This window comes from Rousettus aegyptiacus, unplaced genomic scaffold, assembly GCF_014176215.1.
Source record: "Rousettus aegyptiacus isolate mRouAeg1 unplaced genomic scaffold, mRouAeg1.p scaffold_m13_p_4, whole genome shotgun sequence".
Classification (NCBI taxonomy): domain Eukaryota; kingdom Metazoa; phylum Chordata; class Mammalia; order Chiroptera; family Pteropodidae; genus Rousettus; species Rousettus aegyptiacus.
The window spans coordinates 31,633,586-31,658,274 of NW_023416307.1; the positions used below are offsets into that span (position 1 = coordinate 31,633,586).

Consider the following 24,689-nt stretch of genomic DNA (forward strand, 5'->3'; position numbering starts at 1 on the left):
CCCACTCCTGCTCTTGATGCTGGAAGGCTAGAGCTACAAAGCTTTTAATAACAATAGGTTTGGGCTGCCCAAAATGAGATTTCGGAGAATAAGTAACATCACTTTCAGTTGGTTATTTTATTATCACCCAGCTAAACAATGGCGTTCTTTCATGAATTAAAAAGATGCCAGGCTAAATAGAAAACTGGCTCTGGTCTCTTTATACAGTCACTACAGAAAACAATGATCTCCAGATGAGTTTCAGCTGTGTGAGGTGCCGCCCCAATGGGACCATCAGAGTTCGGTTCTGTCACATTTGAGAAACAACGCTTGTTTCAGGTAAACAAGCGAAACTGGCTATGCAAGGCGGGTGAGCGTTAGGGGAAACAAGGGGTAGAGGACTCATAAGAAACATGCCAGGCTTAATAACATAGTCGACAGATTATTGATTCATCATTAATACAGCACTAATATAAGGTTAATGAAAAGCCACAGTGTAATCAGGAAGTGCCCTGTTAGTAGCCTCTAAGAATTCATTGTTATGGCACTATATTTCTCCAAAACTATAGGTAGTGATGAAAGTCATTAATGAATGTTAATATGGAGGGATTTGGGCACACACACACAGTAGAAAGAGAAACGTGTACTGGCAAAATCTGCAAAGACAATTTAGCGAATATATTAAAAACTTTTGAATTATACATTTTACATGGGTGAATTTTTTTATGTGTGAATTATATCTCAATGAAGCTGATTTTTAAAAAAATTTGTGAATACAGGAATAATAAGCAGTATTGTAAAAATCAATCGACATATGTCAATATTCAAAGGAACAGCAGGTAATTTTCTTTGATTCTATAGAAAAAAAACCAGTGGTAAAAATCATAACAAAAATAGACAATTGCTACTTATAACCAAAAACAAGGGGAAAAAACATTGTCAGAGTACTTAAAGAAAGCAATCTGTCAATGCCTGAATTGAATATTGCTTAAATTCCACTGTTTTCACTATCTGAACTCTTCTCAGTGAGATGTTTATGTTTTCACAAACACAACAGTCATAGTGGGGTGTTTCCACCAAACTAGTACCTTGTTTTAAAATTACAAAAGTAGGTATCACAAAGAGAACTATTGTAAGCTCAGAAAGCACACAAGTCTCTATAACTAGGAAAATAATTAGATAAAGAAAAGATGAATTCTGGGTCAGTGATCATTTCCAAGACAGGGTTCCAAAGAAAGGCACAAGAGAGGGAAGAAAAGTAGGAAGGCTCAGCTCTTCGCAGGCACACGCGTTTGAAAAGAAGCAGAGTGCAAATTTTTGAGTCTGTTTTAGGAAAACGAGTTCATGCAAAGACAGTCCTTTCGAACTCACTTTAAAAAGGTAGATGCCAAAGTGGAAGGCAGGTGTATGCTCAGAATTTGATCCACCAAAATAGAAAATGATTATGTCTATCCTTTGATATCACCTAGATCTCGATGATCAAACAAAATAATTCACCTGGTAAAAAAATAAAAATAAATTTAAAAAAACAAACAAACAAAAAACCCTATACTTTAATTTCTATCCTTGGAGATAATTCACACAAACCCAAGAAACAAAACATAACTCCCTTTGGTTTTAAAGGTTAGAACATGTTAAATCCACAGTGACTCAGCACATGGGCTTCACTTACTTAAAGTCGTCTGAAACCAGGTTTGCTTTAATATGGATACATATCATAGGAAACAGCCAAAGAGCACATTGAAAGAATTAGGCAGGAAGGGCGCTGGCCTTGGAGTTAAAATTTTTAGATTTAATCTTGACTCCGGGGCCCTCCAAATACATCAATCTGATCCCTGTTGAAATTAAAGAGTTGGGGGTAGGTAGACGGGGAAAAATTTTTTTTAACCATTTCTTCAATTTAAAAAATAAATTAATTAAAAAATATATATGCCTCTAGATAACTAAATGTAATAAACTTCTATAGTGAAAGAGTGAATGTAGGCTAAATATTTAAGAAAAAAATAATAAAGCAATAATCTGAAAAGATTTAAAAAAAGAAATTACTCTAGTCATTTGGACTGTTTGGAATATATAACATATGGTTTCTTTACAAATTAAGCTTATCTGTGCGCACTTAAAATGTATTTATAAAACTTTGCTTTAAATATCAAAAAAGAAAAGGAAATTAAAGCATTGCCTTTTAATCTTTACATACCACCTTAACATGCCAGGCATGCAGCTGGTGTTCAGTAAATGTTTTCTGAATTATTACTCTTAATAGCTAACATCTAGCAAGCACTTACTGAATACTTTATATGCATTAAATCATTTAATCATCACAATAACCTTATAAAGTAGGTTTTTAAATTATCTGCATGTCACAAATTCAGAAACTGAGGTTTAGAGAGATTAGTAATGTGCCCATGTGACTCAACTGCTGGGGTGGTACAGAGAGGACTTCAGGGATCAAGGTTTTTAATCAATGTGCACTCCTGTCTCTCTGCACTCAACTGGGCACCTGCCAAAGTAACCATAGCAATCAAGAAACATGTGAGGCTCCTCCAATTAATATTTGCTTTATTGCTCACCTTTTCTCACCATCTGTCTCCCTGGCAGCATTGATAGTAAAAACCTTGAGATCTTTATTATTCAAAGCATGGTCTGTGTACCTGGAACATTGATATCATTCTGAAGCTTGGCCACATCTCAGAAACAAAATCTGCATTTTATCAAGATACCTAGGTGATGCACATGGACATCAGTTTGAAAGGCACTGGCTTGGACTAGCTCCAAAATGATAAACTTGCTTTAATGACAAGAAGAAAGGTTTGAGACAGAAAATATGACAGTGAAAACAAAACCAGCTTGCTATGGCTGTATCAGGACCTTACTTCACCTAGATAATGGCACGCAGATATTTACAAAGGATCTATAAAAAAAAGTCACCAGGGTACTGATAATGGAGACAATAGCTCAATCTCTAGGGAATATATCCATAGTTCCACTCCCTTCTAAAATGTCCAAACCTGTGTCTTTAGAAGCATGTATCATGTAGCTAGCACATGAAAATATATTAAGTCTTTGGCAAATACCGAATCGCTCATCAGGCAAAGAGTAGATATGGATTGATAAAATTCAAGATCTGTATGATAGTACCACTTCCGCTCACAATCCAGGAGTCACTTCTTATCAAGGTAACTTTATCCTTTTGAATATTAACACATATTTTTAAATCACAATATAACACTAACGTCACTTTCTATCTCAAAAGTGTATGTGGCACACATACATTTTAAGATAGAAGTGGCCTATATTTTTAGCCAAGAAGTTTAGGACCGTAACCATTCTCTCACAAGAGATATGAGTTATATTGGGCTATGAGTCAGAATCTAAAGAAGGGTCAGATGGGGTTAATTTTTACTCAGTATTTCTTACCTGTTTAAATAGAATTATAAAATCCAATAACTCTACAAAAGTCATGCAGATAACTGAATGTGGTCTTAGTAGAAGGTAAGATGCATATTTGACTTTTTCCTTTATTCCCATTTAAAAAATAAAAAGTAAAATAATTTATTTCCTACTCACTAGTCTATGCTTCCTGAGGCTACGAAAAAGTATTGCACATATGTGGGAATTCTTTTTCCTCTTCAGGTCTATCCTTCCTGTCACTTGAAATCTACTGGGCAGGTTCCTCTCTTTAAAACCTTCAATTACACATTCTTGACACTTTCTATTTCTTCCCTGTCTTCATCCAGGGAGAACAAATAGAATGCATTTCTTGCTAATTAATCATCCAGTTATCCCCGAGAAGGTTTGCCTTCAACCACAATAGATCTAAAAAGGGAACTGCTTTTAATTCACAACCTACTCGTTGTGTTACTGTCATGAATTGTCCTCTGGATTCAGCGCTTTTTCTATACACTGCATCAAATAACCCAGGGTTTTACCAGAAAGGAAAAGGAAAGACGTGGAACTGCTCAAAGTCAGAGGGCAAGCAGGAAGCAGAGTGACGTTTAGGGTAGTGCGGCCTTAAGAATTCTGACTCAGAGCTGGGTCCAGAGGCCACAGAAACAGGATGCATACTAACTACAAAGGAACACTGACAGTCACCCCTCACCCACCCCGCCTGAGTCAGCAGCCCAGGAAGGGGGATGCAGGGGGCCCAAGGAATCCCAGGAGAGAATCAAATGCAGAAGTTTCCCACAACAGACCCAAATTCCCAATCTGAATGAAGCCAGGAATGGAGTGTATTAAGAAATTGCAACAAGTGTGCTAAACCAACTTCAATGCTGGCAGCATTGTTAATGAATACACCACTTTCAGGCATAATATAGTAGTAATATGTTTGTAGAGCCATAAAAACATTTATACTCTTTTATCTAGTAATAACTCTCTAAAAAGATGAAGAAAGGGACATACAGAAAGTTGTTCACTGCCAAGGATGTATGTAGACATTTGCATTTAGGTTTAAACACACAAGTACAGGCTGTTTTATGAGAAAGTCCTAGGAATTCAGGATGAGCTGACCTGACTTTAGGCCTCCCTGGGAGGTAGTAGAGTGAATAGTGGGAATGCACACTGTAGTCGGCAATGTTGGGTCTGAATCGGGTTCTACCTTCTACATAGTACTCAAATTCCTTAAGCTTGATTTCCTCATCTGTAGAATGAAGATATTATATTCCTAAGAATCTGAAAGGTACTTTCTGTCCCCTTCCCCAAACACATACACACACACACATATTTTAGCTTTTCAGAAACTGACATGACTATTGCACTTTATGTCAACATTTAATGTGATGGCATTTTCCTTCCTCTATTTCCCTCAAGAAGCTAAAATTCAATTGATGGTCTGTCTTCCCACTAACTATAGAATCAAGGAAATACAATAGTAATACCCACTTCGGTATCGTTGTAAAGATTAAATGACATACCATATATAAGGCACTTTGGCGAAATTCCTTGAAGATGATAACTGTCCAAAAAGTGGCACATGTGAATATTATCTTTAAAGATCTCATGCACTCTTGGGGCACATTGTCAGGAGAGCAGCATCCAGGAAAGCAGCTGGGAATCGCAGCTTGGTAGCCCGTCTACACTTGGAGTACTATGTTTAGTCTGAGGACCACAGTAACAACTAGACAAACCACAGACAATCAGAGAATAGGAACCAGGTGGAGAAAAGGCTGAAAAACATACCATTATGAGAAACCGTTGAAAAAATTTGGAATTCTTAGGCTGAACAAAAATGAGAGGCCTTTCAAACATATCAAGACCTACGGGTGTAAGTAGATGTTTCCTCTATGGTTTCAGGGGTTGGAGCTGGAACACAGGGATAGATACTCTAGAAAGGCCCATGTCACTTTAGCATAAAGGAGAACTTTCTAACACTAAGCACTCTAGGAGTGAAAGAGCCCTGGGAAATGCAGAGCTTCCTGAAACAGGAAGCACATCAACAGCACCTGGAGGGCACCGTGTTGGCACTCTCCAGAAAAGCCTCCTTCTTGGTCTCAGAGGCTGCACCCTGTGTCCACTTCAAAATTCCACACCTGACTCTTCCTCCTCCAGACCCAGGCTAGACCTCGCTCAGAGCAGAAGTGTCCCCTTCGGCTTCCATCAGCACATGCTGATGGGAGGGAAAAGCTGGCACTAAACCAGCAAAAAGTGAAGGGAGAAGAAAATGGATTCACTGGGGTGTCTGTAACAACTCATATGGAAGATAAAGACTCAGTTTGGATGGAGAAAACTGGCAAATTCAAATTCAAGTGGAAAGAAGCAGCAACCCTGGGGTCCATGGCCTGGAGAAGTATGAGGCCCAGCCCTCGCAGTAGGAACTTTGTAGGTCCTGAGACACTTAACATCACCAGCGCCTGATCTACTCCATGGAGAAAGTTCCAGCTGGGACCTAGTGAATCTCTTTAAGATGCTGACCAGTTTTATGAATTACAGCAAGCCCTTGGCGAGAACCACATTCTTTCCTTCAGATGTAGACCAGCTCCCTATTGCTCTAGTTATATACTGTTTCTTAAATTAACCCTCTATCCATGCATTAAGGAAAAAACACTATCCATACTTTATGAAAAACTGCTAAGATCTCAAATTTAAACAGAAGCATAACTTCGGACTGTACCTTTCTATCGGCATTCATTTGAATACTGAAACTAAGCTTACTGTGAACTTTGTGATTCAACCACATTAATGTTATAAGCATTTTATCTAAATCTCTCTGAAGGTGATGGGTATCAGCCTTGCCCAATAGACAAGCACCTTGTTCATCTATATCAGGTGATTAGTGGATAAATTTACCAAGTAAAAATGAATGGCATAGTAACCAAATAAAAGACCTTCACTGTCTTATCCCCAGATGATGCTATTTTTGGTCCTCAGTTAATCGAGGTTTACTACACATTTTTGTCCAAAGACATTTCTTATAACTGATACTTCTGTAAAACAAGATATAGTTAGGAATCCACATGAAGTAAGATCAAAATTCTCTCTTCTATACACTAAGCAATTATCATTTGTTAGGTGTTAGGGATGCAGTTTAGGAACAAAAAGGTCAATAGTTCTCCATCAGGTGCTCATAGTCCGGGGGAAGAAAGAGGCTTTTAACAATTAATTCTCAGAGCATGAAGAGAAGTGAAGTGGAAGCCTAGAGGAGGAAGTGCTCAATCTGCGGATTGGAGAAAATTGCAACTGGAAAAGCACACTGAAAAGGAATCTTGAAGACCATGTAGGAGTCCACTGGGCACACTTGAAATAAAAGCGTATTCCAGGAAAAAGAAATAACTACAGTGTGTTAGACTATGTAATCTAAAGAATAATAAAAAACAACCCTGATGTTTGAGCAAGGGAGCAAAGTAGGATGAGGGCCATGATAATTGTCTTCAGATATCTGGGGACTCTCTGACTAGACATTTGCTTCTCAAGAAGGGAGGGGTACTTCCATGAGTGTACATTTCAGTTCAATAGGTATAAGAACATCCTGGAAAACACAACTATTAACAAGGAAATTGTTGCCTTGAGCGGGCATGTTTACATTATAATTATATAGCTTTGTAGGTGGGTTTTAATTAGCTCAGGTCATGGAAAGTGCTTAATAAATAGTAGTTATACATATTGTGAGATGTCGAACTCACCTTCACATTGTGAGTTCTAACACCACACTAGCTGTCATCTGTGGTAATGTCTCCTGCCACAGAGTAGGAAGATAACTAGAGACCATCAGAGGTCCCTCTGAGCCTGGGGTTCTCATTTGATCGTCTCTGCCCATTTCTGATCTGGCATTATTCCCTCAGCTCAATAGGAAAGACACTTAAATGTCTATTGAAAATTTGCTATATAAATATTAGAAATCATTACTATTGTTATTATACTTTCCTCTGATACTACATTTTAACTAACTTTATCACTCCTAGTTTTGCTTTATTCCTGTTTATGTGTGTGTGTATACGTGTATTTAATGGTACGTAAATAGTCTTGAAGCCAACTCAAATTCTTAGTAGGGCAAAATAAAGTTATAAAAATAGAAATCAAATAACATTCTATAGTTTATTACAAATGACACTAATAACAACAATAGTTAACATTCACTTAACAGCTATTAAGCATCAATCAAACACTGTGGTAGGCATTTTATATTCATTACCTAATTAATTCATACAAGAACCATATGACATAAGTACTAATATTATAATCCCCATTTTAGAGATGAGGAAATGAAGTCTTAAAAAGTTAAGTAATTCACTTAAAGTCCCAAATAAGTAGTGCTCTAACCTAACAATTTTGCAATATATCTACAACAATCTCGTATTAATGGGTATGTACCCCCACGTAGTTTTTTAATTTGAATATTGAGTATTTTTATTTAAATCTTAAATATAGGGACTCCAGAAAATAAAAATAAGCCACTTAATCTAATAAACAGATGAACACACTGAGTTTGTTTTGTCTTAATCTTATACTTTTGGATGCTGTTGAGAAGGAGGGGCCTGCACTATAATCGGATCATGCTCGACTAAGTGGTCTTTAAGCATCAAATTAAAATTTCCAGTTTTTTTCACCTCACGTATGATTCTATTCACCTGAAATGTTTAGCACAGGCTTATTTGTGACCATAAGCAAATCACTTGACATTTCTAAGACTTCATTTCCTTATCTGTAAAATGGGGATTAGACAGAAAATAGAATAGTGGTTGCATAGGGCTTGAGGACAAAAAGAAATGGAAAATGGGAGAGTGGATACAGATTTCTTTTGGGGGTAATGAAAATGTTCTACAATTATATTATGGTGATGGGTTACTCAACTCTGTAGGTACACTAAAAACCACTGAATTGTGCACTTTAAAGGGATTAACTTTGTGATATGTAAATTATAGAATATCAATAAAGCTATTAAAAAACAATTTCCAGGGTACAGTATCATGTGAGCTCTAGTCGATCCACATGGCTACTGTCTTACAGAACAAACATGGAAACCAGATGTGCAATAAATAAGACTATACCAAAGAACAAAATGTTCGAACAACAATGATGAGAAGAAAGACCATGCGTGTAAAGCTGGAAGTTTTCCGTGGAAGCAGAAATAGGCCTTCAGCAAATTTATTAGTTGAAATGGTAATAGCTTTTGATTTTTACCAACACAGGAAAAATAGAAATATAATTTTATTCATCACTAAATTGTTTTTTCTTATTTTTTTACATTTTTTTCCCATCACTACTAAAATATTTTTAAATGAACAGAATGGAATGTTAGAAATATTAGCAATGGAGGAGTCAAAAGACCTTAAAAAGTCCAAAAGGCTCAAACTGGATCAACTAGAAACCTATAGCCCTGGGGACACAATCATTCTGGGCTTCATCTATAAAATAAGGAGGGGAAAGAATAAAGTCAACCACTCTTAGGTTCTCTTCCATTTTCATTATTCCAGTCAAATCATCTCTCCTAAGGACTGTCGCAATAGGCTGACTTTCTAAACATCATCAACTGCTTAGTCCAAGAAAGCATTCCCAAGATCCACTGGAAATCCACAGAAGTATCTTTCCTGGACCGATGTTTCAAGTATTTAAGTGAGCTTCCTCCTACATCTCTTATTAAATAAACCATCTACCTTATAATTTGATTAGCTATGACATTTGACTAAAATTTTCAATCTGATACATAAAAATCAAGACAATTTCCTAAAATAAGGCATAAATTCAGCAAAATAATTGTTGTCCAAAGTAAAAATATCTTCTTTATCAAAATTGATCTTGCCTCAACTCTAACCTGATGCTTCTGATTTAATTTTTATTATAAAAATAATAAATTCTTCTTAAAGGAAACCTCAAATTTACAAACTATTTGAGGAAATTAAAATCATTTTTAGAGCTATCACCTTAAATAGATTATAGGTGTTATATTAATCTACTATTAAACTTGGGTACATCTTATTCCTTAAACCCATGTTAACTCAAGGTGACAATCCTTTCAGCTACCTTGCTAAGCATAGCACACACAGAAATAGGTGTATTTTAAACATGGCCAAGTCTCTGATGTACAAATAGTTTGATATCCAGTGTTTTAACTCAAAGATCTATAGTCACCATATCCTATGGTAATTTGTCATAAGTAAAATCATAATGTTTGCATAATGGTCCATCATGCAATCTTCCTCTACTACCATATGTTTTGATAACATCCAACTTTTCATGATAATAAATGATGCTTCAATTAATAATTTTTGTACTTAAAGTTTTATACTCCTGCCTAGAAAATTTCAACATATTGCCCTATTCCTTTTGTGACGTCTTCTATTGGTTTGAGAAAGAGAAAGTGCTTCCCCATCCAAAGATCAGAATTTACTTTGATTTCTTTTCTTTCCTTTTTTTTTTTTTTTTTTGATTTAGCTCCTTATCTGTGGACTTCCTTTTTATATACTATTAAAGATTCCAAACTTATTTGTCACATGTTCAAGTTTTAGCCAAAACTAGAGTACGTTATCTGCCCAACATTTTCAAATGCACATTTATATTTTTAAAGAAAATACATGCCTCATATTTTTGGCTTTCCACTAAGTGTCAGAAAGCCTTCAGGACTGACAACATCACCGGAGCTTTGATTATCAGCAGGAAATCATGCTGAGCAGAAATAAAGAGGGCACACACACGGGCCAAATTCAAGCTAAACAATCAGAAGGTCCAAGTTCCCAGCCTTAGCGGTTTTATTACGTTTGCCTTAAAAAGTCTCAAAAGTTCCAAGTTTAGCTTATCTAGTAGTTAAGAGTTTTCAATGCGATGGGCTTATTCTCCATGTGGACTGATCACCATTGGTCTCATTTACTGAGAATGGGCAACCTCCATATCCTGCCTTCGTTCACCAGGTTCTTGCCATTGGTCACCAGCAGATTAGGTGAGAAAGCAGAGCACAAACTCGCTACTCACCCAATGCACCAAGAACACAAAGGATGTGCCTTACTTACCAGTTGCCAGTAAGGCAACGGAAGCAACTTTGAGTACAAAGAACGGCACAGACGTCAGTATTTACATGGCTGCTTCTCATTAATAATAAACATCATATTATATTTCCCAAGAACATCAACTTCTCTTGTCATTTTTTTCCCCCACCAGAGCACCCCACCGAGGCACTGTTGCTTTCTAGTGGCTAGGACTCAGGGACAAATTACATAACCTTTCTGGGACAGTTTCCTCAACTGTAAAATGAGGATAATAAAGACAATTGACTTCTTAGGGTTGTTGTGGATTAAGTAACAAGCTTACAACAGCACTGCCCTTAGGAAATGTTTTTTGAGCGCTAGTTATTATTACTCTTATTATTATTATTCCCACTGTCTCTGCTACTCCTGCCATAACTACTGTGACCATCGCCCCCAGAAATGCCAGAAGATAAAACTTAATTTGGGTTCTTCGGAATGAAAGAAGGAACCATGGAGGTTTGTGATCAAATCAGTCCTAGAGTAAAGTCTGTCCTCAGCCTCGGCAGCCCCACTGGGAAGTTAGCATTTACTGTCTGACTAACAGTGAATTTCTGATGTAGATAACATCATAATCTCCCCCGCTTTCTGTCCCCACTTCCTGAGACATAAGCACAAGGTGCATGCACACTGGCACCTTCAGTGAGTAGGGTCAAGAGCAAGAACCTAGGGGTTAGGCGAGAAAATACCCAGGTAGCACTGCTCACCGTAACCATTCCATAAACCTATTTATTATTATTTTTTGAGGCGAAGCAACCCGTGGTTCGATCTCGCAGATTGCAAGGGCCTTCTCAGCTTACAATCCTTTATTATATTTATATTTTATTTTTTATGCCTACAGCACCTGGTCTTCCCAGGTGGTTTCCCATCTAAGTACTAACCAGGCCCAACTCTGCTTAGTTTCCAAGATCAGACGGGATCGAGCTTGTTTAAGGTGGCACGGCTGTAGACCCATTTCATAAATCTGACAAGGCAGAAACTGCAGGTCAAGAGCCGACACCTTCCAAAACATACACAGTGAAGATCAAGACCATGGGAGGGAATGCGAGTGATCTGGGGTAAGAGTGGAACTGGCCAATAGGTGAAAACTTATCAAGGTTCAGTGGTCAGAAAATCACTTCTAGTATCACAATTACTCCTACTTATTCACTTCTTTCTTCAGAGAGCTTTATCTTCTACTTGCCATTCAATTTTGCTGATGTTTCAAGTTTGAGCCAATTCATGTAGAAATAGTTTGCCTAAGGATTTATCTCCAAAGTCAAAACTCAGATTCATTTTAAAAGAAAATAAAGATCACATACTTCTGGATCATCATCCAGGGTCACAAACCTCCTGAGATTAATGAGACTTCTAGAGTGTTTTGAACATTAACGAGAAAGTCTGTTAGATAAAAATTAATCAACTCAAAGCTTAAGTTAAAATTAGAGAAATTGAGAAAATGTCCGGCTCTATTTTATTTTTGCCAAAAGGCAGAGATGTGACAAAACTAAACCAGTCTGACAAGATAAGAACAAGAATAGTAATGTGTGTTCTAAATCTAGAATCGGGAATAAGATTTGCTTAGTTTATCCAAAAACTACAGATTTTGAACCCTCTACTGTGCAGTCTTTTTTTCACTTCATGTTTGGAGGAAACTTATTTTAATGAACAGTCTTTGGAAAAACCCTAAAAATTTGGTTTTTTAGGGCATTTCCCCTCTTATTCTATCCTTTGTCTCATTGTTTATTTCTGCTTCTAACCAGTGGTATTTTGTTTTGTTAATACCTCTACAAGAAAAGGCCATGAAGCACTGGGGACACAGAAACCGAGATCTACCATATATAAACTAGCTTTATGTGACCTTTTTAAGACTTCCATCTGTGCAAGATAAGCACAAACAAATAATGAGTAAAATGTCATAACATTGTTCTTTATAATCATGGGGCAGCTACAATCAGATTGGCAGGAGTCTTCCTTTAAATTTTAAATTAATAGCATTTAATAATTAATAGCACATGAATGGAGTAATAGCATATATTAAGCAAATCATAACAATATTGGGTTTTTTGGGGGGCGGGGAAAGCTAAAATGACCTAGCAGATTCGCCATTAAAGAAAACACCTGCAAAGGCAGGGGCAATAGTGTGACCACACAACTGTGTCTTGGAAGTCTAAAGTACAGTTTTATGATCCTGAAAGGGCATGCAGCCATCACGTTACAACTTCAGCCACAGCAGAAATGAGAACTGAGATCCTTTAAATTTAGCCAATCACTTCGAAGTCTTTTTTTAAGTACCTATTTCCATCTGTCTCCTTTCTCCCTCGATTTTATTTTTTTAAACAGAGAACATGAGAGAGCAGACCCTTTCTGAAACACAGTACTTCTCAGTGGGGAAAAAAAAGAGGCGACTTAAAATGGCAATCATAGAAGCAGACAAGTATATTTTAAAACACTAGTACATTACCTTGAACTAAAGCATACTTAACATAACATAAAATCAAGCATATTTTATAAAGTGTTTTAAATGTTAAAACCTCATCAAATTTGAATCCCTCTTATACAGCAATTTCATGTCGGATTGCAAGTTAATGAAAATAAAGAAGATAGTCTCATGACACTTCGTTTTATTGACTTGATTTCATTTTATTACTATTAGCAGTACTTTTATGTCTAACAAGGCACATTTCATTTTCACAGTCATGTTTACTTTTAGAGTAACCTCAGATTCTGAGGAATTACTTAAGAATAAAAACAGTGACAATGAAGGAAGGAATTCAGTCTAGCTTAATCCACCTGTACGGTCTGCCCACATCAGCTGTCATATAAATATTTTATAAGGCATTCTAGAAAAATGCCAGACTTTTCAAAGAGAAAATAAACATGATATTCTGGTTCATTGTAACTATAAGGAGTAGGCCCAAGGGAAAACCATGCATCGGGCAAGCATAAAAGTGTGGGAGGGTCAACGCCGCTAGCTGAGGCGCAACACGCTGCTGCCTGCTGTTAAAAAAACAAAGTAAAATCAACCGTATGTAAAATCATAGCTGCGCCCAGAAGTTTCAATGCGAGGACCACAAAGAAAGTACTTCTGAAAAGGGAACTAAAAATGCCAACAAGTACAAATCTCTAGAGTACAAATCCAACACATATTTGTCATTTCTTCTTGGCTTCCACTTTCATTTAAGAGTATCAGACAATGCATATAAGGAGAATCATAACTCCCAAACCTCCATAGGATCTAAGAACTCACATTATTTTCTAAAAGAATGCGGCAACAGCACAAATACTACGCTGTCATATCATCGCCCCATAAGCACAGAAAGAAAATCTGACATATGCAGCAGAAAGTTCAAAACATTGTGTACTAACCTGGTGCCCCTGTGAAAACAGATGCTTCATATTGCCTTAATGACAGAATCCTTACTATGAAACTAATATCCAAAGCAGCTGATAGCTGAGAGGGGGAAAAAAAAAAAAAAAACTGACTGCTTAGGGAATCCACATGCACAGGGAACGCAGTCTGCTCCCAAGCCCTGTTTTTGGCTGCCTCCCTAAAGGCAACTTAAGTCATAGCCAAGCCCACAAAGCATGTTAGCCTATAAGCTCTAGTAATGAACTTGAAACCACACCCATATGTTAACTAGACACTGGGCTGCAGTGAGAAATAAAACCCACAGACAGCATGAGCTGAGGCTTCAGGCTTTTTGTACCTGCTACCCAAGAAGACTGTAACACATAAACTTAAAGAAAACTCTCACTCCTTTGTCTTCCTTCAGATACTGCATTAAAGCGACCCATTTATTTAAACAAGAGGAATACAGTCTGCCCTTCGTTGGTGCCGTGAAACGAGTTTTATGTTATCTACGTTGGGTTGCAATTTCACATTGCGTAAGAGGGACACATGAAGTTACTGTTTCTGAGAATCAAATTCCATACTATTAGTATTTTCAGGTTGGGTTTTTTTTTTTTTGGGGGGGGATCATATTTAAAAAGTCTAAAACCTCAGTAATCATTAAAATCTAAAACTTAATTTACGTTCAAGGGGAAAATTTATCAAAGAATCTTCTGATTCTGATTTGGTGTCTGTAAATCTGAAAATCACTCATAATTCAGTGTGACCACCTATATTTACATTCGTTATAAGATAAAAAAGATTGTTCTCTAGTTTTTTTATAGTTTAAAATGGAACTTAATATGACTCGCTATGGTTTCAAAGTAAGAAATTTAAATTTGCTTTTTATTCTAGAAAAATGTAATTAACAATTTCTTTAAAGCATTTATTTCTTAAAACAGCCAATAATGTTCCAGCATCTCGCTTAAGAAAGAATAAGAATCCACACTCTACTTTTTAACATAATGCATTCACAGAACACATAATTTTCCCCTAGTTCTCAACTCCAAGAACAATTTTAATTCTAACAACTTGATTTCTATTTTATTTAAATAAGACCTATTTAACATAATGGTCAAGTTTACCTAATTTTATTGTTTCTTCTGAGCCATAAGATCAGACCAAATATTCCAAGAAAAACTTGACTCCCTTGTTGACAAGTAGATTTCCATATATTTCTGGTAAAATTTAAGTTTCTCAGAATCTACAAAACATAAGCCATTAGCATATCAGTTCAAGAAGATCAGGCAAGAAAAACCCCGAGACTCTCTCAGATCTAACACTCACCCCACCTGCCTCTCCAAGCCATTCCTGGGTAAGAGCTCAACAGTTTCACAAGGGGTCACTTTCGAATGAAAGGGGCAAGACAGTCACCTCAGTGAGAAAAACTAGTCTCAAGGTATAGAGTCCATGCCTTTAAAAAGGAGCCAGTACTCCCACCTGGTGGCGAAACCAAGAAAAGGCTGGAACTGTTAAACCCCAGGGGAATATTACTTTGATGCTGGAAGAAAAACAAAAAAAGAAGAAATGAATCAATTATAAGAGCACATTAATGTCAAATTCAATGTGTGGTAAGGATCATGAGAAGTTTTTTCCCACAAGACCAGAATATTTCTAGAAGATATTAAAATACTCATGCAAAAAATGTAATTACACTCAAAACCATCTCTTTTATGTGGATTTGGTTTGCCAACATACATGATGATTTGCATTCAAAGAAGAATCTTGATATGTAGTGATCTGTTCTTTACCCAAAGAAAAATTCCTGTGAGGTCAATATAATCTCTGAAATGGAAGAAATATGGAAATATCCCCAAATCAACTAGCTAACTAGTGATAGGACAATGTCTCCAACATTCTGTTAAAAGGCTGTATCCCCAGAAGTTTTCCTACCTTTCTGTCAAAAAGTATTTCCTTTTGTCATATATAAATTATTTCTGCTAAAATCAATGTCCAATACCAACCTCAATAGAGATAAAGAACTGTTAAGTATTGGGTTTCAAAGTATACTAGTCTTTAATAAAACTCCAGCAAAAATAAAAGTATCTTTTAAATGAGTCCAAACTAAAACTGAAACTAAAACTAATAATTGTAGCTAATATCTAAGCTCTTAGTATAACTTAAGCCTGGTTCTAAAGTGCTTTACAAGTATCAACTCACTTAAAGCCCACCACTATTATTGTACCAGTTTTATAGAAGAGAAAATAGAGGCACCGAAACGATAAGGACTTTGCCAAGATCAAAAAGCTAGCGGTAGAGCTGGGATTAGAACCAAGCAGTCCGGCTCTGAAATCAGTGCTTCTAACCATGGACTTACATGTTCTGTCCCCTGAGTGCATACCAGGTGTAAAACCTTGCCAGACTCTGGGCATATGCAAGGGAGGGGGAGATGGTTGGACAAAAACTGCTCTCTGGACAATCTTCATAATGGTGCAGGCTGGCAAAGGCTTTCCATCAAAGTAGCCACAGAACTGAGACCTCGAGGTAATATGGAAGGTAAGGGACTTGCAGGTAAAGGGCACTCACTGGGCCTGCTAAGGCAAAGGGGGAAATGGGGAGCAGGCCACTGGAGGGACCATAGGGAACTTGTGGAGGCTGGAGGATCTGCAGAGAGAGAGAGAGAGAAAAAAAAAAAACACTGCAAAGGAGGCAGGATCATCTGATGTCACATCATGGAGGCAAAAAAGCATCACCAAGAGCTATTAAACCAAAAAGTGACGAGATGCGCATGTTGGAAAGAATAGTAAGAAGGAACTAGGCCTCATAGGGTGAGTAGAAATTTAGAAGACATTCCAGGTAAGTGGTGGACCAGTGCTTTACATTCACGATCTTTATCCAGGAGGCTGGGACAGCAGTACTCACTAGTCCCCTTGCTCAAGCTGGGTTGGGGGCCTGAGACATGCAGACATTATGAATGCCATCCAGAGCCGGAAACACAGATGGAAGAGTAGGCTGGTAGGAAGAGTAGGGTGGGATGGCCAAGTCAAAGACCTTGCTTTCGAGACTGCGTGTGAGGTCCTGTGAGCCATTCCAGGGTAGATATGCCGCTGATGGCAGAAGATACATACAGGTCCAGCGCTCCAGTCCCCTGCCTGGACTGGAGGTCCACATCTAGAGTCAGTGCACACAAAGTGTGACCGCCCCTGGAGAGCACACAGCAGAAGAGGAAAGGGTAAAGTTTTAAAGCAAGGCGTTTCTCAGGACCTCAGACTGAATTCAAGACATAGATGGGGAAAATCTTTATTTTAATTTTTACTAACCTCTACCTGAAATTTAGCATTTCCTTCAATTGCTAATGTAGGCAACAAGCCACAGTAATATTAGCCAGACCTGTAACTTGTCACAAATAGAAATTAAAGGTATCTTCATATCACATTACAGTTATTGAAAATATCTCAAAGTATCATTTCTACTCATTACTGCTTCAAAATTACAGTAGTTATGAGACTCGCCAAGCTCTTGATACATAATGCATTAATAAAGGATGGATATATAGTATAGTATATTTTTTGGTATATGGACATGTCTATCAGTATAATTGCATTCTAACTTTATGCATTTAAATTTATGCATTTAAATTTACACATTAAACATTATTCCAAAGAGGGATTCATTAGCTTTACCAGAATGCCAAAGGCATCCCATGGCACACACACAAAATGTAAAGAACATCTTATTTAAGGGGGAGGAGAAAAACCCATAGGAAGACATTTTTTAAAATGCATTCAGAAAAGGAAGGACCTAGGATGAAATGACCCACAATGAAATGACCCAGAACTTCTGACTTAGGATCTTTCCTCTACCAATTCCATATCCTAAAATAATAAAAATACTAACCTCTTCATTTGTGTCAACAAAGTGCATTCACATGGATCAGCTCATTAGTTCATCACAAAGACCCAAAGCAGGACAAGGTGGGCGCCAACCTGCTTAAGACCTCGGAGAAGCCACCGCCTAAAAAGACACCCGTCACTGGGGCCTGAGCACTGTGCCAGTCCTGGGGAGTGGACCATGGCATCTGCCACCCCACACAACGGAGCCATAGTCAGAAGAGTGCAATGAAGAGCCGCCAGTCCCTTATATCACGAGCTAGAACCTGATCAGGAGAGGAAGAGACGGTGAGTGAAGACCCTAACGAGTGAACTCTGCTTCTCATCAGGCTTCCATTTATATAGGCAAGGCAACAAGTCATTTGAATTCTTTGCTTAAAGCTCTTTTATTTAGTTCTGATTGGTGATTCAGGGTGAATTATAAGATTTACAATATTTCAACTGTTTAATTTTCCTTTGGCTATAAGTAGAACAGAAGCCTGTACTTAAGCAATTAGTTTGAAATTAGGCAAACTGAAACAAGGCGCTCTCTGTTCCCTCCCCGCTGTGCCCACCAACTGGCATTCATTATTTAATCTGTGACGCGTGTTGCCAGGGCTGCGTTAATGACAATGTTGCTTATTGTTTTCATATCTACTCCCTATTCTGTAACATCTGTCATGGCTCATATCTGTATATTTGTTTTATTTTGTTCTTACTTTTACAAGGTCATTTTCTTACTTACTACCAATTGCTCTGAAACCTATTCTAGTTCTCCAAAAAGTAACATTTTGTAACTTAGTAATAACAAGAAACTTCAGGTACACACCCAGACGCCCTTTTAGGTAAATTCAAATTTACATAAAATTATATAAAACTTTATCTCATAATTGGCTAGATAACATTTTTTATAACCTGATCAGTTCACAGATTACTTTGGCCCCTTTTCATAATGTTGAAGGAAACGACACCCAATGGAGGAATTCAGATGCTCAGACAACTTTGTTAGAGGAAGGAGAATTTAATGCCGGCTCTCAGAGAGCACGGGGCATTCAACAAACCCAAAGCACGATCTCCCCTTGGTTAGATTCCTTACAGCTTATATACCCTCACAGTGTCCATGCAAGGGGCGCATGATTCCTTTGAGGTTTTACATGTCCTTCCTTACTCAGAGTGGGGCGGGGCAGCTTCGGGTGGGGGGCTGCAGGGGAGGAATTTCCAGACCCTCCGTGTTATCAACACCTTTATCGGATTCTTGAACAAAGAGATGGCACTCCTAGGCTTACAGGCAGGGAGCAGCATTCATTGATATCTGCACCTGCTCAGAGGGTTCCTTATCCAAAGGCTGAGCTCTCACTGTTAACATAGCAAACAGTTCCATAGTCTTGACATGCCTATACAACTACAGAGATAGGGAAGGGGCTGGAGAATCCCTGAGGTGAGGGATGCAGCTGTGGAAAACATGTTAACTGAAGAGCATAGGGCAGAATGGGGGAAGAGAGAGCAGTTGTAACCAGCTGAGTCAGTTATTTCTGAAGGCCCTTTCCTCTGCATCTGTTTTTACTTTCAGATGCCTCCTCTCCTCTCTCAATAAAACACATGTTTTCCTTTTATTCAATAATGAGAATATGGCTTTATAGGACTGACATAATATGCTCTTCTGAAAAACAAGTCGAGTATTTCTTAATATGCGTATTAAAATGTAAACTATTGTGTTTTTTAATTGGCCTTGGATTCCCAAGTTTCTTTATTCTTTTTTTAAATAAAGAGCCATAGTGAAAATTGTCACTTGCCTCTAGTCACAGCCACCTAAAAATTAGAGAGAGAATTCTTACAGGTAAAAAAGAAAGTTCAAAACTGGTTTCCAGGCCTCCAGATCAGAAGGAGGGACCCTCCTTCCATTTCCTCTTCTTGACTATCTGGACAAACGGACACATGGACACATGGACTCAACACACCCATGCACTGAATGTGCAGCAGAGGGTAACGACCTAGTCACCTTACGCTGAGGGGGAGAAGCGTCTAAAGCTGCAGCAACGAGCCCAAAATAGGTTACCTTCTTTCCTAACCACCCAGAAGCACTTCCTTCCTCGCTTGCCCAATCTCAGGAAGGGCTTCTTGTCACTCGGGCAGTTCTTATAGCCTGAAGCCATTTGCTTTCTTTTCTACTCTGTTTTCTTTGCTCTGCTCTCAAACTGCTTCCTCACAAGACTGCTCCCTCCAGCAAAACTGGTTTAATCCATTTTCAGAGACAGGACATCACTTGTAAAATTATTAATTTTTTAGCAGGAAATGAAATGGGACATCTCTTGCAGAGTTAATCTTTTTAGTAAACCTAGTTAAGTTTTCTTCTCTCCTTTCTTTGGAAAATGGTCCCCTCCCTCAAATCCTGATAATTACCCTGGCTATTCAGATCCTCTGGCTATTGATAAGGGTCATCAGCCCATTGTTAAGCAGAAATAGTGTTAAGCCAGGCCGGGCCCTTAGAGTATGGGGGTGGGGGACAGTTTAAGCCAAAGGTCTTTCTTTTCACTCTTTAAGAAACGGTATTAACCAACCCTGTTTCTCTTTACTCACTTAATAGGCAAATCAGTAACAGAAATTAATAAATGTATGATTTAAATAAAGAGTTTGTATCTTATTTTCCTTGTCTAGGGACTGAGGTGGCACTTCAGCAGGAAACCCAAGACCCCACCCTGAATGAGGCAGAAAGGGAAAGAGCTCCATGAAACCCCTGTAGGCATGGACTACGGCCATTCTCAGCAGGAAGCAGATACAGAAGAAGAGACCTTCTGTCCCTCAACATTCATACTAATAATAAAAGGGTTCATGGCTCTTAGAAAAGAAGTAGGCAGGAAAGTTAGGGGGTTTCAGGTCTGCCTGCAAAGACGCTGAGGTCATCCTATCTTAGAAAGGGTCTGCCCTAATCTGCTCACAATTAAGCAAGCCAGAAGGCATTTTTTAACTCACACAAAGAAACCAGTAGGCAGAGATTTAGGTACCAGTTTAAGCCAGTCAATCACACCTGCGCAATGAAGACCCCAACGACCTTCAACTCACCTGAGTCTCATTATACCATCATTATAATATAATGCATATGTCCAGAATTCATTAATATCATTATAACAGACTGAATTCTGGGAACGAACATGTGCAGAAAGCAAAATGATGAATCACTGAGTCCTGTCGATTAAGGAAGCTCATTCCTCTAGGAAAAGTAACCACCCACAGCAAAAAGGGATAAAAACCCTGAAGTCTTTGCTACCATTCTCCCGTAACAAACCCTCTAGTTTTCCCTCCCCTTTGGGTCTGTTCCATTGCCCTACCTGCAATGCATGGCCAAGAATGATGAAAATCCTCTCCAGAATTTCTAGGAACAGCCCCAGACACATTTCCTCCATAAAGCTTTCTCACAACAACCCTGGTTTTTTTTTAAAAAAATCGCTTTTATTTCTCACACCCAGAAAAAATATCATCGTCAAAAGCATTCGACAACTAATTTATAACAGGCAAAGTCCACCTGACATAGCATTCACATCTATCTGTTGGTTGATTACAAGAAATTTAAATCATTTATATTATTTAATAGTAAGTACAATAAGAACAGCCAACATATCTTATTACCCAATACCTTATTTGGCATTCGCATATGTCCTATGAGGTAAATACCATTATTTTCCCCATTTCTCAGATGAAGAAAATGGTGCCAGCAAGGTTAACTTACTTGCCCACTCATTCATTTGACATATACTTATTGAGCACCTAATATTGTTAATAGCGTTGATGATTCAAAGTTGAAATCCTCAGAGAGTTTATACTCTATTAAAGGAGACAGACTATCAACAAGTAAAACAAATCAAATCAGATAGATTATACTGAGAGCAAAGGAAAGGGACAGGGTGATGGGGGGAGGGGCACATTCCTTAGGGTGATCAGAAAAGGCCACTCTGGGGAGACAACACTTAAGCAGTGACCTGAGTAAAGCAAGGTATTTATCTGGTGGAAAGATTCCAGGCAGAGGAAAGGGAAATTGCAAAAGGCCTGAGGCTAAACCGAGCTGGTGAGTTCAAAAACAACAAAAAGTTCAGTGAAGTCAGAACATGAAAGCAAGCAACAGAAGAGGATGAAGGCAGAGAGCAAACAGGGACAGAGCAGTCTGATCTGATCGAGTAAAACTTTGTAAACCACTGCACAGGCTTGTTTGTTTGTTTGTTTGTTTGTTTGTTTTCTCTAAACATAACAGGCCCTGGAAGGTTTTAATCCACGGAATGAAATGCTGTGACATTCAGAAAGTACTCCGGCTGTGTAGCTAAAGGATAGACTGAGAGAAAGCAGATAACTTAGAAGAATACTGCAGTAGGCCAGTTGGAAAATGACGTGTAGCTTGGACTAGAGTGATGGCTAAGAAGTAGACAGAACCAAGATATATTGTGAAGACAGAGACAAGATTTTCAGATGTGGAATGTAAAAGAAAAAGAGGTGTCAAGGAAAACTCTAAGACTGGCATGTGAGCAACAGGGAGAAAAGTCAAATTATTGAGCTGTGGAATGCGGTGGGTGCTGGGGAGTGAGGACAAGCAGTATGTTTTAGGGGCAAATCAAGGATTCCATTTTGGATGGTTTAAGTTTGAGAATATTTTAGATACCTAAATGAGGATCAGTAGAAAGTCGGATACACAAGTATGGGGTTTGGATATAAAAGTCTGGGATTTAGGACTGAGATACAAAGTTGAAAGTCTGATGACTTTAAACCTGGTAGCTGGCTTTCAATAACATATTTCCACCATGAGATGGTCTGAGAATGAATAAAGAACAGAAGTGTGAGGACTGAGGCTCTGGGTTTTCTAGCATCTAAATTTCAGGAAGAAGAAAAGGATCCAGCAAAGGAGGCAAAAAAGAGTTCTGCCAGTGAGATAAAGAGGAAAAACCAGAACAGTGTGGTGAGACAGAAGCCAGATGAACAAAATGCTTCATGGATAGAGTGATCGATTATGTCGAAGACAGCTGAGAGATGAAAAACGAGGAAGACTGCACTGACCATTGGCTATAGCGACACAGAGGTCAGTGGTGATTTAATCTCATTGGGCTTTTCTGTAGAAATTCACATGTCAATTCTAAAATGTGTACAGAAATGCAAATGACCTCTAGAATATCCAAAGTAATCATAGAAATAAGACGGAAGTTGGTGAACTTACACTACCTGATATTAAGATATTAACTAGAAAGTCCAGTAATCAAGACAGTCTGATATTGTCATGAGATCAACAAATAGATTAATGAAACAGAATGGAGAGCTTAGAAACAAACCCACACTTATGTGGTCATCTGAATTTTCACAAGTTGACAGAGAAATCCAATAAAGAAAGAAAAGATTTTATAACATGATATCAAGCAACTAAATATCTATACAGTAAAAATAAATCTCAACTACAATCTCACACCATACACAAAAATTAATTTGAGATAGATCGTAGATCTAAAATGTAAAAGCTAAAACTATAAAGATTTTAGGTATGATACAGAGAGCAGTAAGCATAAAGGGAAAAATTGGGGCTCATCAAAAGATACCCATTAAGAAAATGAATAGGTAACCCATAGTCTCGGAGAACTTACCTGCAAGTCATATATCTGACGAGGAACTGATAACTAGGATATATCATGAATACCTACAATTCAATAGAGAGAAAAACATTTGGCCAGAAACTTCAAAGAGGAAGATAAACTGATGATCAATAAGAACAAGAAAAAGTACTTAATGTTAATATTCGTCAGAACAGAATAAATAAAAAACAGAATGAGATTCACCACATACCCACTGGAAGGTATAAACATTAAAAAAACTGGCAAACCAAATGCTGGCAAGAATGTAGAACAAATGGAACTCTGATATTCTGTTGCTCAGAGTGTAAAACAGTACAACCATTTTAGAAAAATTTCTAGCAGTTTCTTATAAAAGTAAACATACACCTACCCTATGACCCAATAATTTCACTTCTAAGGATTTAGCCAAGAGAAAAGAAAATAGATATCCACAAAAAGACTTTTGTATTTGTTCAGGGCAAGTTTATTCACAATAGCCCCAAACTAGAATCAGCCCAGGTATCCAGCAACAGGAAAATGAACAAACAAACTGCTACATAGTCAAACAATGGAGTGATACTTAGCAATTGAAAGGCATGAATTACTAATACACAAGATATGGCCCAATCTCAAAAACATCATGCTGAGTGAAAGTATAGGTAACATGGGAATTTCTCTACCAATTCTCCTGTCATGCAAATGTCTAGCCAAGCAAATATATCTTATGATAAGTGCAATGCCTTGTAGTTATGCTCATGACAATTAACTCTCTTCATTAACAGGTCATCCCACTAGCTTAGACTCACCTCTCTGTTCCTCTTTAACCCATTTCCCATTTAGGGAAAACAAGTGCAGTTCGCTGCCAGCATTAATTTAATTTTACATAAACACGCTCTTTGAGGCTGAAGTAAATCTGGTTTTCAATATGAAAATAAACTATAAAAACTGTTCTTGGAGTTATTTCTAAACAGAACTTATTTCTAATCCTAATGTAACAGAAATGTATACATAAATTGAATTCATCGAAGGAATATTCAGCTAACAACTGTTTGAGAATGATGTTAACATCACACGTAGGAATGCTACATTTTCTAGAATTTGACATCTACAGCGATCAAGAATTACTATATTTTGTAAATGGAAATACCTCTACTAAAAACAGAATGCTATAAACAGAATAATAGCATTTGTTTCCAAAGACTATCTACATACTAGAGCAATGTGAAAAAAATAATAAAAGCGAGATATTTCATGGCAAACTCGGGGCGTAAGGTTAGGACTATAAGCCGCGAGTTATCTCGGGGTAAACGCTGCAGCCACAAGCGCTGCTGGCAGGTATTCTCAGGACAAACAGGAAATGGGTTAAAGCGAAACTCTTTGAAAGAGTTGTCTGTTTTTGCTGCCTTCAATTCCTTTCCTCACACTAATCAGCCCACCCAACATTTGATTATGTACATTTCAGGCATACAGAAATGTGGAAAGAATTTTAAAGTGAACACCC

General features: G+C 37.8%; 1 protein-coding gene and 1 pseudogene across 5 annotated transcripts in view; both read right to left on the reverse strand.

The window, feature by feature from the left end:
- PLD1 (phospholipase D1) overlaps nucleotides 1-24,689 on the reverse strand; it is a 175,835-nt gene that overhangs the window by 126,053 nt on the left and 25,093 nt on the right. The window contains exon 1 of one of the 5 annotated variants that reach the window (XM_036218562.1): nucleotides 13,779-15,477. The exons of 3 other annotated variants lie outside the window; for them this stretch is intronic. The gene's annotated coding sequence lies outside the window, so the exon portion shown is untranslated. Of the gene's footprint in view, nucleotides 1-1,350; nucleotides 11,242-13,778; nucleotides 15,478-24,689 lie in introns of those variants that run through there. One more of the 5 variants, XM_036218564.1, reaches the window with a different exon arrangement.
- On the reverse strand, nucleotides 11,263-11,381 carry LOC118602441 (annotated as a pseudogene).